Source organism: Mustela putorius, unplaced genomic scaffold (assembly GCF_011764305.1).
Source record: "Mustela putorius furo isolate JIRA1106 unplaced genomic scaffold, ASM1176430v1.1 tig00000224_pilon_pilon_pilon, whole genome shotgun sequence".
NCBI lineage: Eukaryota > Metazoa > Chordata > Mammalia > Carnivora > Mustelidae > Mustela > Mustela putorius.
Genome location: NW_025421321.1, coordinates 8116234 through 8129327, shown reverse-complemented (window position 1 = coordinate 8129327; position 13094 = coordinate 8116234).

The following is a 13094-nucleotide window of genomic DNA, read 5'->3' as shown; positions in this document are numbered from 1 at the left end:
GGCAAAGGAACCTAGCTAGCCTTCCGTTAACAATTTAGTAGGTGTATTTGAGCGGTATATATGTGCCCTGAGCAAGAATTCAATGCCCCAAATCCTTGATAGGGCTTGAATTTTTAATTTTCTTGCCCTATGAGTTGTGATCACCATGATGTACACAGGTCTAAATGCGTCTCTGGTAGCACTGTGGCTGTTTGTAGCCATTGGTGAGTCAACACCTGACCCCACTTTGCCTAGGCTCTAACATTAAGGCTGAAGGATTATCCATTTATAAACTCTATGCATGACAAAGAAAGAAGAGCTGATCCAGTTACCATCTTAAGAGTTGTCTTTTTTATCTACATGTGCCACATGTATCTTTTTTTCTCCTTATCCCTGGGAGGTAGAAGAATCAGACTACTCCTCAAATTAAAAAAACAACCTCATCCCCCCTGGGGGAAAAAAAAACCCTGATGAAGGCTCAAAGACTTGCTTTAAATGGCTACAACAGTAAAGAGTTAGAGCATCTAGTCCTGATGCTCAGTCCCCTGAGCTGCCTTGACATTCCGTTCACCCAGCAAAAGAGGCTCGGGATCCTAGCGGGTCCAGAGCTGTCCAATCTATGAGCAGGTGCCCTGAACTCTGGATGTATTACCAAGTTATTATAAAATCCAAGGAACATTATTTAATCACCCTGGCTTTTCCACTTGGTGGTTGTTATTTCAGGAACAAAATATTCCTGGGGTCTATTTCTAATTTAATGCCAAGATGCAAATTGTGCCTCACCTGTTTCACCGAAGTGTTATTTATGCCCAAATAACACCTCCTAGATAAGGACCCATTGTGCCTGTATCCTTCTTTGGAAATTCAGGATAATAATAGTAATCAGCTGCACACAAAGCAATTGTGGGGGGTGGGGGATGGGAAAGGCGTAATAATTGTAACAGCTCAGGGAAAACCAAAATCTGGGAAAAGTGCTATGGAAATGTTAAATGCAATAGTGAGAGTTATGACATCTCTGCAAATTCACCACCAGAGGCCGGATAACACAAATGCTGGGTAAACATTTGCTTCATTCAACAAATACGTATTGGCTACATATACCATCAGAATCTGAAGTTAGAAAGGGTCATTGATACAAATAGCCACAGCTAAACCTTTTTTAATAGATTTTATTTTTTTAGAGCAGTTGAAGTTCACAGCAACATTAAGTTGGAAGTACAGAGATTTCCCATAAGCCCCCCGGTTTCCCACCCACCCCGTATGCACACACATAAGCACTGCCTTTCCCTTAGCATCCCCCACCGGAGTGGATCATTTGTTGCAGTTGATGAACCTCCATTGACATGTCATTACCACTCAAGGTCCATGGTTCACACAAGGGTTCACTCTTACTATTATATATTCAGTGGCTTTGGACCAACAGCTAATATGTATCTACCCCATAGTATCATACAAAGTAGTTCACTGTCCTAAAATTCCTCTGTGCCCCACCTATGCACTTCTCCTTCCCTCTTGACCCTTGACAACTACCAAACTTTTTACTGTCTCCATAGTTTTGCTTTGTCCAGAATGTCATATTGTGAGGGGCGCCTGGGTAGCTCAGTCTGCTAAGCATCCTCTGACTCTGATTTTGGCTCAGGTCATGATCTCGGAGTCTGCTGATCGAGCCCCGCGCAGGCTCTGCACTCAGCAGAGAGGCTGCTTGAAGGTTCTGTTTATTTCTTGCCCTCTGCCCCTCCTCCTGCTAGGGCACAATTTCTCTCTCTCTCAAATAAACAAATCTTTAAAAAATTAAAGCAGAATGTTATATTGTGGGAAGCATACAATATATAGCTTTTTCAGAATGGCTGCTTTCACTTAGTCACATGCAAGTTTCCTCCATGTAAGTTTGTCTCACAACTCCATAGTGAGCTTCTTTTTAGCACTATTATTCTGTTATGTGGATGCTCCACCGTTTGTGTGTGTGTGTGCTTGTTTTATGTCACCTACTGAAGGATATCTTTGTTGGGCCCAAGTTCTGGCAATTAGCAGTAAAGCTGCTATAAACATCCGGATCCAGGTTTTTGTGTGGACATAGGTTTTCAGCTCCTTTGGGTAAATACCAAGGAGCATGATATGCTAAAAGTGTGTTCAGTTTTGCAAGAAACTTCTCCAAACTGTCCCAGCTGTCTTCCACGGTGGCTGCACTGTTTTCCGTACTGCCGCACCACCAGCAAAAATGAGAGTTCCTGTTCCTCTAATCTTCTCTAGCATTTGGCACTGTCAGTTCTTCTGGATGTGGGCCATTCTAATACATGTGTAGTTGTAGCTCTTTATGCTAAAAGTTGTGCGCTTAATATGCGTCAGACACTGGGCTAAGCACTATTATGATCTCATTTAATTTTTACAAAAGTCTGATAAGTGCTATGATTTTGCCTTTCTATTTTCCAGAGAAGTAAAAGGAAGGTTAGAGAGGTTACATAACTTAACTAAGGTCCTATAAATAGCAAGGACAAAGCCAAGGGTTCAGAGGCACTCCTTCACAATAGGAGGCTGAGTTCCTTGACGGTGCTGGTCTCATGTTCACCCCCTCCTGTCAGAGAGGAGGACCTTCATTTCAGATCTGAGAAGGGACTTGCAGGAAGTCGTGGCTATTTAGAGTAAGACGCAGGAAGAGAACCCCATCTCTATCAGCCTGGTCCTCTGCACCACACAAACTCAGCTGTCAATCATCCCAGGTTCGGCCTCTGAGAGAAGGTGTGCAGTCCTTGGCTTTATCCTGAGGAATCCTGATGGATGATGGCTATTCCAAGCTTCTCAGATCCAGTTTCTTATTATAAATGTACTTAATTTCATGCTCAGATTAAAGCCAGAGGACCTCTCTCGAGTGCAGCACATAAACCCAGCATCGCCTTGCTATCTAGTTGAAATATGTTGCCTGCCCTGCACATGAACGTCAGCCACAAATGAGAGCTCTGTGTTACTGCGCTACCTCCCTCCACTGTTAATTGTCTTCATAGGTAGTTTCCATTCCAAGTTCTACGATACCCTGTGGTGCTTCTAATTTTTTCATACGAAATAGAGAATTCTTAGAACATTAGTTCCAACCCAATTCAGTTTTAAAAACAAATGTTCGGCATAAGAAGGTGAAGTTTGTGGATTTTTTTTTTTTCCCAATGTAGGGGGTTGTAATTCCAAAAATGTCAAGAATTATAAAGTTGCTCATTAAGACAAATAGGAGAAATGATTTGTTCTTAACTGGAATTAGAGAACAGAAAAATGCAAGTAATAAGTGTCGACTTTGCTGCTGTTAATAGGGGGGAGAGTCTGCTCTTGAAAATGCGAGGACGCTTACCCCTGATGGCCAGTGCAGGCCTTGTAGAATTTTTTTCTGTAGTGATACTGCGAGATGGCTTTGTTGGACTCTGGAGCCACTCTAATGTCACCTTAATGGACCACCAGTCCCTGCTGTGGGATGTGGTTTCTAAGGCCGTGGCAGAGGCCGAAGCAAAAGACCCATGATGAGCTGTGACAGAGCAGCTGGGTTCACTGCACACTTGACGGGGCAGCAGAAGAGGGGCTGATGGGCTGTTAGTGTCTCCTGTGGATTTGGTTCTAGCTGCACTCTCACGCTTTCTAGAAGCCCAAGGATGCAGGCTGATTATAGACTGTCTGGGCAGGGGACTTCCAGGGAAGCTGTCAGCTGAAGGAGGCAACAGGTGGCTTCTGAGAGGTCCCCACTCAGGGCTGGCTACAGAATCTGAGGGGCCCGGGGTGAAGGGAAAAAAGGAGTTCCTTGTTGAAAAATTATTAAGAATTTCAAGAGCGGATGCCTGGGAGGCTCCAAGGGTTAAGACTCTGCCTTCAACTTGAGTCTTGGTCTCAGGGTCCTGGGATTAAGCCCGCATCGGGCTCTGTTCGGTAGGGAGCCTGCTTCCCTCCCTCTCTCTGCCTGCCTCTCTGCCTCCTTGTGATCTCTCTCTCTGTGTGAAATAAATAAATAAAATCCAAAATAAAAAAAAAAGAATTTCAAGAGCAGAGCACTAATCCAAGCATGGGTCCAAGTGTGGGGTCAGGTCTGACTGCATCTGTCACTCAGCCATAAAGCTGACCCTGTCCACAGTGTTAGCCTCTCTCTCACTTTTGTACCAAATCTGTGTAAGTTAGGAGACAGTCCTCTGCCTTAACCTACACCTTCATCCAACCAGAGTAAAATCAAGTGAAAAATGAACAAGACACCTTGTTCCAGCTCTTTATATTTCAGTAGGAAGAAATTCCTTGTAAATTTTATGGGCTCGTGGGCTACATTTCACTTCAAAGTGAAATTAATATTAATACAAAATGCTGATTAATATTTTCAAGACACCTTTTCCAAATTCACCACGTCTTATTTTCTTTCGCATGATAAACCTAATTATCCAATTCGGCCTGCATACGTGGCATTGTGTTTACATTTCCCTTGTGTGATTTAGGTTTTGTAGGTCTTAAGTTTCAAAACAGAAAACTATGAAGCTCAGTTATCACTTCTGACAGCTATCGTTTGAACTTGGGGTTTAACTTTCTTAGTTCAAGACATTTTTTTCCTTAGTTCCACTGCCTGGTATAGTGGACAACAGTTGTGATTGGACCTGGATCTTTCTCTCAAGGGCTCCTATTTAACAAGGTATAAAAGCACATAACTATAGTAGTGTTAAGCCATGTGGTGAGGGTGTCTGTCATGTTAGGGCTGTGTGGGGAAGGGGTGGGGGGTTTCATTCCTCTGGAAAGCCTTCCCTTCATTCACCTACTGAATTAAATTTAAATTTTTATTTAATTAATTAATTAAATTTAATTCAGTAGGTGAATGAAGGGAAGGCTTTCCAGAGGATTCCTGGGGTGCACATTCCCACGTCCTTTCCCCTCTGCCTCACTTGGTAATCCACAGTGCACGTTGCCATTCCCCAAGTACGTTACCCCTTCTCATTGGTCAGTAGTAACATCTCAAGGGACCCAAATCCTGAAAACACTTTGGAAACTGTGGTAGAGGTCAGAGGGAGTCAATGATGACTTTAAAGCAGGACGAGGCAGATGCACAATTTAGGAGCTGGTCTGGGGCTTCATGGAGAACAGATGATCGTACCTGGGCAGCGTAACCATAAGAGATCCCAACCCATGGGGTCTTGCACCTGTTCAGGTGTACAGATCGTTAGACAAAAACCAACCGTGGGCAGAGGAAGGGCGGTGAGAGGATGAATTTGAGCTACGTTGTTACGTTGTGGATGTGAACAATGGAGGGAAGAGAAAAATCAAGAGCTAGTAAGGACGCACTATTTTCTTGAAGGTAGTTCAACAGCCATTCATTATTAGTTAGTTTTTTTCTTTTTTTAAAGATTATATTTACTTATCAGAGAGAGAAAGAGAGAGATCACCAGGCAGAGGGAGAAGCAGGCTCCCCGCTGAGCAGGGAGCTCAATGCAGGACTCGATCCCAGGACTCTGGATCATGACCTGAGCTGAAGGTAGATGCTTAACTGACTGAGTCACCCGAGCGTTCCAGGCATTTATTAGTAATACCCCATGCACACCACCAAGTAACCAGTAGTAATGGTGCTTGTGTTTCTATGTCTCTGTTTGCTTTGCTCTCTTTCCCACCTGACCGTGAATACTTTGGTCACTAGGATATTCTTTTTGCTCTTGTCACTATGTGTGTTTCACAGGGCATAAACAGCGGGTGCTAAATACATACCATTTTCCGACTGATTAGGATTTCAAGAGAACATCAAAGCTGTTTAAAAGGCTGTGTGGATTTTCTCTGTTGATTTAAACACTTAGACTGGAAGGAGACAGAGCAATTTACAACCACTGCAGCGCACATCTGAGTTAGCACTGATTTCTGATTTCTCTGCGATTAGCAACTTCGCATCATACCCCTCATGAAGGGCTTTACCACTTGCTAGCACCCGTCCTAAACCATCAAAAGGGGACTTTTCAGTTTGTTTGGAGCACCCTGAAGGCAGAAATGCAGGTGTTAGTTGTGACTGACATGGCCGACTACATGACTTTTCAAAATACCGGAACACCACGAAACTCGTGTGGCTGTAGTTCGTGGCCAAACTGTGACTCCCATGCTCTGTGAAGAAGCCCATGTCTGAGTCTGTTTCTGTTCAGAGCCAGGGATTGGTTAGTCCACTGACAGACCATTATTCTCAGCATGCAACTTCTGAGGCCAGCAATTCTACAACAGGGACGTGGGGCCGACGGTCCTTGTGGCCACAGTTTGGCGAGCTTTAGTGAGATTGATCTTCTGGGAGCCAGTCGGTGACCCTGAAATACCCAGATTGTAATAGACAAAAGAATGATTCTCAGGGATGCACAGACTGGGGAAAGGAAAGCAGAGTTGTGTTGGGGGGAAAGCAGTCACAAGGAGCAAGATTTATGTCAGTTCATCCTGAGACTTGTTCTGGTGCCTCTCTAGAAGAAAGAAGAAACATTCTGAACCAGCACGGTCAGTCCTAAAAGGACAGGCTGTAACTAAAAAAATCGCCACTAGAGGGCTCATTTCATCTATAAAGAAGTCTACGTTGAAAAGCCAAGAACTTTCCAAAGGGCTTTTTTGAGCATGTCTCAAGGCTGGGGTCAGGTGGGGATTGCCCGGAGATAGAGTTGTATCTTTGGATAACTTTGGAAGGAGGTGTATGCCTAAGTGTGAGCTCCCCACAGCTTAAGATGGCTGTATACTGCTGATTGTTGTGGCCTCAATACCTGGGGCACACATTTGGAGGGGAAATGAAAGACTTCATTCCAATTAACTCTTCTGAGATTGGGATGAATGCCCCATTGAGTTCCAAAGGGCCCACCCACCTAAAACAGGGCAGAACCCAAAGTAAATATGGGAGTGTGTGGGGGTCAGGTCAATGACGTTGGGGCACAGAGATAACAGGGCACTGAGTTAGTGTCGGGCCGTCTCAGCAACAGACAGGCCGAGACAGAGAGCTAAGGGATAAAAACAAGAATGAAGAAAGGCGATTTAAAAAAAGAACATTTGACAGACAGCATATAACTGCAATTCCCTTCACAGAAAGCAAAATATTCCCAGAAAGCAGAAAATTCCCAGCGATAGGGGGAGTCAGAACTCAAATAGGAGCTCCGATTTTAGGCATTCTCTGTTGGTAATCCTTCAATTTTTATAACATTTTCCAGATCTGCCACCGCATGAACTACATAACTGACAAATCTTCAATTCACATTATATTTAAGTGGTTTCCCCCATCACTTCTCACAGTTAAAAATACATTACATAAATTACTATCCTGCCTAGTGAAATACGCCACGATTCTGTTGTCTGCCTCTATTTCTAAAACATTTTGGCACTTTCTGGGGAAGGCGTCTCCTCAGTTATGCCAGGGGACTTTTTTTTCCGAATTTTGCTTTGTTATTAAGTAACAGTATCACGGAGATCCACGGAGAAACAAACAGTGGTGGGGAGGGCCCACTCCCCAGTGGTGCCGGGGCAGAACTCAGGGCTGCAAGCAAAGGCAGAAAGAGAATCTAGAATAGAACACAGGATGTCTTCCCTCTCACTTGCCAGTCCCTGGGCGGTCTTGGTGCTTAGGGACCTAGGGAACCAGAATCTGGGCATTAATCCTGGAAGAGCTGCGCTCTCCTGTGGGACGCAGCCAGCTCTGCGGATAAGGATGCCCGGTGCCCTGCGAGGAGAGAACCAGCAGCCCATTGCTCCACGCGGTGCACAGCGCCCTCCGCAGCCCCACGGAGCTCTTCTATGGAGAGACCCCAATGCTGAGCCATTCTTTCTCCCCAGCAGGTGTCACTGTGGAATTATTAAAATAGGAAAAAGGAAAGGAACTGCGTTTCAATGAGCAGAGCCCCAAGTAAAAGACCTTGAACCGAACCGACACATGCTAACTACACGTACCCTGGTGAGCCTTTCAGAAGTTATATATAATTGTCGAATCACTATGCGGTACACCCGAAACTAACATTATATTATATATCCACTATACTTCTATTAAGAAAAAATTATACTTTAAAAAAAAAAAAAGACTTTGAGCCGAAATTGCGCACAGGCCACGGAGCGCCGGCAGAGGGATTGAAAGCACTCCCTCCGTGGCAGCTCAGTGGCTGTGCCCTGAGCTTTGTAGTTCACGTGGACTTTCAAGTTTTAAGAAGAACAGTTATCCATGTGGATATTAAAAGGATAGATATCTACATTTCACAGTGCCAATGACATCAATTTTTGTCCCAATTACTGGTTGTCTGGATAGACAATTTTGTTTGTTTCTTCATTGAGGGGAGGCCTAACTTGATGTCATGGAAAGAACCCAGGAACCCAAAAATCGGGGTCCAGATTCTCGCTTCTCCATCCCCACGGGTATGTCACCTCAAACAATTTACATAATTTAGAGCTTTGAGGTTCAGTTCCATGACAGGGTAATTGTGAAGGTTAAATAAAATAATATTCATGAAAGCACCTAGTACGGTTAGTTAAATCTGAATCCAGTTGCATCACTGAAATGCTGTTTAGATTTCATTATTATCTTAATATTTTAATTTCATTTTGAATAGATTGCGTTCATACATTATTACCCATGTATGAGTTATAACCTCCAGGAAGATAACCCACTTATCTCATGTGGGCCCCAATGCCTCACGACTGTGTCTGCTCTGATGTCCTGCTAGGACATGAATACAGAATCATTATCTGTTTGGTCCAACGTCCCTCTCTGCTTCTCAAATTCTGTTTGATGGTACTATCCTTTTCCCTGAGTTTTGAATTGTTGGGTTCACCTCAACCTCTCCTTCACCACCATCTTCCAGATTCCGACAGCCTCCTGAAGCCGCAAAGCCCTCTTTGAATGCCTCCCCCTTTCCTCCGCCTGCCTCTTGCTTTCACAATGCTTGTGGGTGGGCAGGATTACTAGCCGTGTTTCCTCCCTCACTGGCTTCCAAGAATGCTCATGAACTTCCCCTTACCCCAAACACTGCTTCCAGGGCCCCATCCTCGATCCATGCCGTGAGAATTACGGAGTGTGGGGCCCGGGATGACAGAGCTTCGACATACCCTCTGGAGAGTGTTGGGAATCACTGTCGTACACATCTCAGACCTCAAGTCAGCTCACCCTCTAAATCCAAAGTGCACTTCCTTGATAGAATGTTCTTCTCAAAGCCGTATTTGTATATATTTTTTAAAAGATTTTATTTATTCATTTGACAGAGATCACAAGGAGGCAGAGAGGCAGGTGGAGAGAGAGGAAAGGAAGCAGGCTCCTCGCTGAGCAGAGAGCCCGATGCGGGGCTTGATCCCAGGACCCTGAGATCATGACCTGAGCGGAAGGCAGATGCTTTAACCCACTGAGCCACCCAGGTGCCCCCGTATTTGTATTTTGTTCGTTCTCTGCTGTGCGTCTTCATGATTTCCCAGTTCATAGAAAATGTGCTTCGTTTCACAGTTAGGTGCTGTCCTTATGTAGCAAAGTGCTTGATACTTAGTACACACTTCCTGATAATCAACTCTTCTGGCTGGTTGCCGGGAACACAACCTGACCCCCTTCTTCAGGAACTGTCCTGATATTTAGAAGGGCCACTGGCACTGCCCCCTTGGTCACAGCTGTTGGCACAAGAATGTGGGCTTCTGACCCAACGTGTGCAGACACATCCCATTTCCAAGGAATCTGAAATCTGAAATGGAGAGACATTGAGTCCACATGTATGGAAACTGGTCCCATCAAGGATAAGTCTCGATGTGGAGGTTGCCAGGCAGCCTGGTTCTGCCGGTCCTGAGCCTTGGCTATGCATGTCTACCCCATTGTAAGAAATCCTGACATCCCCCAATAAATAGTCTGGTTTTCCTTTTTATTCAGGTCACTCAGAATCAGTCTCTCTTATTAGCAGATGACAGAGCGTAATCTGACACACTGTTGGAGATTCAGCCCTTTTGTGGTATAGTTTCAACCTACCTAATTCACGTTACTTCTCACAATTCCCTGAGAAATTTCTCCTCTAAAACCAGGTGGCTCTCCTAATAAATTTTACTCCTTTCTCCATGGGATTTCCTTTTCCCTCTGTCACTCAAGTCTTGCAAAGCCCTGATGTCCCAGCCCCTTCCTGAAACTCCTGTGGTCTTCAGGGACATCCCGTTCCTCCATGCTCTGGTGTAAACCAGTCACTGAACGTTCATCACATGTGGGTTAAATTGCCATTTATCTTTTCGCTTGCACGTAATGCATCTTCCCAATTAGCTGCAAGCCACTTGGAAGAACACAAGTCTTGAATTTGTTTTTTAATGTTGTTCTCTTAAATGCTTATGCTTCAACGTTTCTCTACTACTCTTACTCCTAAGTGCTTATTGTTTAAATGTTTCTCCCCTACTATACCATGGCTTATAAATATTTATTGAACGAATGGAGGAAATACATACCTGCTTATATTTATAATTAAAGGGAACAGGGGATTATAGTATTTGTTTTTCCAGAAATGCTTCCAATTATCCATTCCCTCATCAGCTCACTCGTAGCAGGGAAATGCGACATTCCCTTTGTAGAACGTCCGCTTTGTAATTGCTCCTGTCAGGGTGATTAATGGATAGTGGTCTGTGACCAGGAACCCTCTATGGTGACCCGGTGGTCAGCAGAGGCCACCTTGTCTCAGATATTTCTATCCCTGCATGAGGTTTTTTTAAAAACAAAATTATGGCTTTGGAAAATAACTAAGGTTGCATTGTGGGTACATTTGCATGCAGATTCCAGGAGCATGTTGATAGCTAATTGCATCCAGGCGGGAGGCCTGCTTTGCTTACCAGGCCCTCCTGACTGGGAGATGGGACAGTCACTCAATGCTGGAGCCAGGCCAGTGCCTTGGGCCAAATGTCTTTTCTTCCTCCCGGCTGTCTTCTGCGCGAGCCTGCCTTGCCTTCTGCTGACTGACATCTCAGGCTGAGGATCTCTGCACTGGTCTTGCAGAGCAAAGGTTGTCCGTGACAGGGGCGTGGGAGAAGGGGGACAGTGCAGAGGCTGATGGGGAAGTGGGGGGTCCCTGCTCCCCAGGCATTTACTTAAGGTCCAGTCTCTAGAAGGCTTTCCAGTCTAACAGTTACATCCTTCTTGCCGCTGCTGTGAGTGTCCTCGTTTCTCTTCTTCAGAGACCCCTCCAGTTTTTCTTGGCTACAACTGGTCTGGTCACTTGATGGAATGCAGCCCCACTTCCGTGAGGAGAAGAGCAGCAATAGGTGGACGAGGGCGGGGAAATTGCCAGTGTTCTGAGAGCAGAAAAACTGTGGCTGTGAAAGGTGACATTCCAACTCTGGGCTTCCTAGCAAAGCCAGAGGATACTTCCTCTTCTCCCCTTGCGGTTGGTATCCCTGTCCCTGAGCGACTGGTGTGTGAATACTAGGGTTCAATACAGTATCCATGCATGAGTGATGATGGTACAGATGTGAGTGATGGCTGGTCAGGGTCATCTGTGGATTTTCTCACTTAACCTTCACAGCAACCACACAAGCCGGGTAGACTTGTTAATCCCATTTCTCAGCAGCAGAAACTGAGACACAGAGAAGTTAAGTAACTTACCCAAAGGTGCACAGCTCCTATTTTTATAAGTATTCTTGAAATATAAGAATTCTTAAAAGAGTACTCCTATAAGCATGCTCACTAATGAACTCTTTATATAAATCTGGCAGTGATATTTCAGAAACCTGTTCAGCAGCATGTTAGGTAAGAGCCTTCTATTTGATCATTTAACAATTTTTTATCCAGGACCTATTAACATGTAGTCCTATTCTACAAGCTGAAAGAAAAACCCCCCAAAGTAAGTGCTTACATTATAGTTTGGGAGACATGAACTTTTTCTCCATGTGTGTCTTGTAATTTATTTCTCTAGAGGGAGGTGTAGGTGTAGGTTGTTGCAGGTAATAGATGGACAGCCAGGCATTATGGTAAGGAGAGCTGTCCCCGATTTGCCACAAATGCCTCCATTGCTCACTAGCAATGTGACCTTGAACCTTCATTTAATTTCCCTGTATTTTAATGATCTCTTCTGGAAACTGGGAATAATTATTAATTCCTAATTGTTTGGGGTTGCTTTGGGTTAGAAAACGCAGCACAAGATGACCAGACACATCTTAAGCAATCAACACATTGCAGTCACTATTGTCCTTATCTTTCTGCATCTCTGTGAGTATCTACAACTGGTTGCTAATTTTGCAGAAGGCACTTCCTCCTGGGAGCTTCTTATAACACCCCCCTCCCTCCCAGCACATTTCCCATAGTATCATTGACTGCCCTTCCAGTAGGTTTCTGTAAAACTGGGTATGTTCTCCAGAGACTGCATATTGCCGTTATATATGTTTATTCAGGACCTACTATGTGCCAAGCACACTGGTGTGGCAGTGAAACAGGGCCGTATCCTTCCCTGCTGAAACTTACAGTCAATTCTGCATGGTGTTTAGTTTAATCAATTACTCTCATCTGCTAATACATATCAAAGATTGAAGAATTGTCAGATGTTGAAGGCCACTTCACCTTCTCAGGAGCAGGGGTTAATTCTGGGTGGTAGTGGTAGTGGGGAAAAGGGGATGCTTCCCAGGGGTTATGGTGAAGCCAGGAAAAGGAAGAGCGGGCAGAAATTTTCTAAGCAGAGGGCATAGAAGCTGCAGTGGGAACGGTGCAGGTTGAAGGCTCCTTGCAGGCAGGTGGAGCCTGATGGTCCCTGCTTTGCTCTCGGGGTTCCTCACCCGAGGAAGGTGGAGGTGGAGGAGGAAGGTGGTCTGAGCACTCTGCATTGTTATTTTCCTTGAGCTCTTTAGCTGTATAGAGTCTCCCAGACCTCACCACAGTGGTATGACTTATGTCCATTTTTGAGCAGCAGGAAATGGGAGACAAAAGAAATTTCTCTGCTCACCGACTTCATAGATGACCAAGCTGGGATTTGCACCAAGGCTGTGGTGTGGAGTCCCAGCCCTCAGGGTGGGGATAGATCAGCTTCACACTTCTACAAGAAGCAGAGAGAGGGGCTAGTAAATCCCTCTGCATAAGTCTGTGATCAGAGAAGGAGACTTCCCGACAGCTGGGATGCAGGAAGAAGCCCTCTGTCAGTTTGAGGGAAATGGCAATTTGGGGAACACTGAAATATAACCAATGATTTTTT